Raw genomic sequence first — 2462 nt, forward strand, 5'->3', positions numbered from 1 at the left:
GCCAGGGCGGAGGAGGCGGGGAAGCGGGGTGTGGCAAGAGCTTGGTCTTGGACCTCAGGAGGCAACCTAGAGGTGGACGGAACTTGGAAGAGTTGGGGTTTGATGATGGTGGTGGTGGTGGTGGTGATGATGATGATGAAGATTTTTTTTTCCAATTTATTTATTTTCAGAAAAACAGTATGCATTATTTTTTCACTACACCCCAGTGCTCCAGGCAAGCCGCGCCCTCTATAATACCCACCACCTGGTACCCCAACCTCCCACCCCACCACCACTTCAAACCCCTCAGATTGTTTGTCAGAGTCCCTAGTCTCTCATGGTTCACCTCCCCTTCCAATTTATCCAAAAGCACATACCCTCCCCAATGTCCATAACCCTACCCCCCTACTCCCAACCACCCTCCCCCCAGCAACCCACAGTTGTGGTGAAGATTTGATTCATTTGACAGACGGGGGGGGGGGGGAGGAGGGGGACGGAGGGAGGGAGGGAGGGAGGGTGGGAGGGAGGGAGGGAGGGTGGGAGGGAGGGAGAGAGAGAGAGAAAGAGAGAGAGCGCGATCGCGCGAGCGGGGCTGGTGGGGGTGGGGAGCGGAAGAACGAGGGAGCGCGCAGAGCAGCGGGAAAGGGAGAAGCAGGCTTTCCATCAAGGAGGGAGCCCGATGTGGGGTTCCATCCCAGGGCCATTGGATCATGACCCGAGCGGAAGGCAGGCGGCCGGCCACCTGGCCCGCCCGACTGAGCCAAGGACGCACCCTGGACCTAGGAACAGTTGTCGTGCAATGATATTTTTTTCTTTGTCCGTTTGTTCGTTTGTTTATTTATTTATTTATTTATTTATTTTCCTTTAACGATTTCATTTACTTATTTGACAGAGAGATCACAAGTAGTTGGGGGGGGGGGGCGCGAAGAGACAGGCTCCCTGCTGAGCAAAGAGCCCAATGTGAGGCTCGATCCCAAGACCCAGGGATCATGACCTGAGCTGAAGGCAGAGGCTTTAAACCCACTGAGGCACCCAGGATCCCCTAGTGCAATGATTTTGACGGATCGTTTCAGAAATGTGAACCGGTGTTCTTCTCTAAGCACCTTCTCCACCATCCCTTCAACAAACCTGAACATTTGAGAAGGTTAACGTGGGGAATACCATGAGATGCCTAAATTATAACCATGACCGCTATTTCTGCTTCTGTACCTTCGCTTGCTAACCCATGAAGAGATGGAAAAACCAGCAGATTTTCTATAGACACTCTGTAGCCACACTTCCCACACCCAGAATTGAACCTGACAGAATGGCTGCTCCCGGACCCCTCCCCCCCGCTCTGGGCCAAGAGGAAACCCCCACCCGGAATTGGACCTGACAGATTGACTGCTCCTGGACACCCCCCCCCCCCAAATCCGGCTCTGGGCCGAGAGAGAACAACCATCTGGCGCCCCGAGGCTTGACAGGAAGAGCCCGGTCAATCCTGAGGTGACACATACCCTGGCGGCGCCAACTCAGCAGTTTGAAGAATGACAGCCCTTTGACCTAACCAATAATCTATTCCCAGCCTTTTCCCGCTCTGTAGCACGCCAGTCATATTATAGAGTTCTTTTTTGATTTTCCCGCGGTATGTGGCAATTTGTTAGAAGATACTATGATGTATGCTAAGTCCCTGCCTCCCCAAAAATAGTGTATAAAAGGTGTTGTGATCCCGAGCTCGGGACCTCTTAGCGTCACCGGCAACGAGTGCGCGGAAGTTCGGGTTCGGACTCGTAATAAAAGACCCTTACGGGGCGCCTGGGTGGCTCAGTGGCTTAAGCCGCTGCCTTCGGCTCAGGTCATGATCTCAGGGTCCTGGGATCGAGTCCCGCATCGGGCTCTCTGCTCAGCAGGGAGCCTGCTTCCTCCTCTCTCTCTCTCTCTCTCTCTCTCTCTCTCTCTCTGCCTGCCTCTCTGCCTACTTGTGATCTCTCTCTGTCAAATAAATAAATAAAATCTTTAAAAAAAAAAAAAAAAGACCCTTACTGTTTGGCTTTGATTCTGGACTCTGGTGGTCGTCTTTGGGGGTTCTCGGAATTTGGGCACAACAACCACTGTAAAAGCGGACACAGGCGCCGCTGTTCTTCTCCATAGAGTTCGATCGACCCAGGGACGGATATCCAGTTTCCCTTTCTCTGAAATGACCTGGGACACCACTTTTCTGGCCACCTCCTGTCCTGCTCCTCCCACCCCAACAACCTATCATGGGACCTTACCCTTTCACCTGCAGAACGCTTTTCCACTCCTCCTGCCTGGAATACGTTGGCTTGGAGTCTCTGCCGAATCCCAGCACCCAGGCGTGTGGTGGCCGCCCACAGACTCTGTCCACTCTCAGAGGTGATTAGCCTGGAGTACCTTGGCTTGGAGTCTCTGCCGAATCTCAGCACCCAGGCGTGTGGTGGCCGCCCACAGACTCTGTCCACTCTCAGAGGTGATTAGCCTGGAGT

This window comes from Neovison vison, chromosome 5 (genome assembly GCF_020171115.1).
Source record: "Neovison vison isolate M4711 chromosome 5, ASM_NN_V1, whole genome shotgun sequence".
In the NCBI taxonomy this organism is placed as follows: Eukaryota; Metazoa; Chordata; class Mammalia; order Carnivora; family Mustelidae; genus Neogale; species Neogale vison.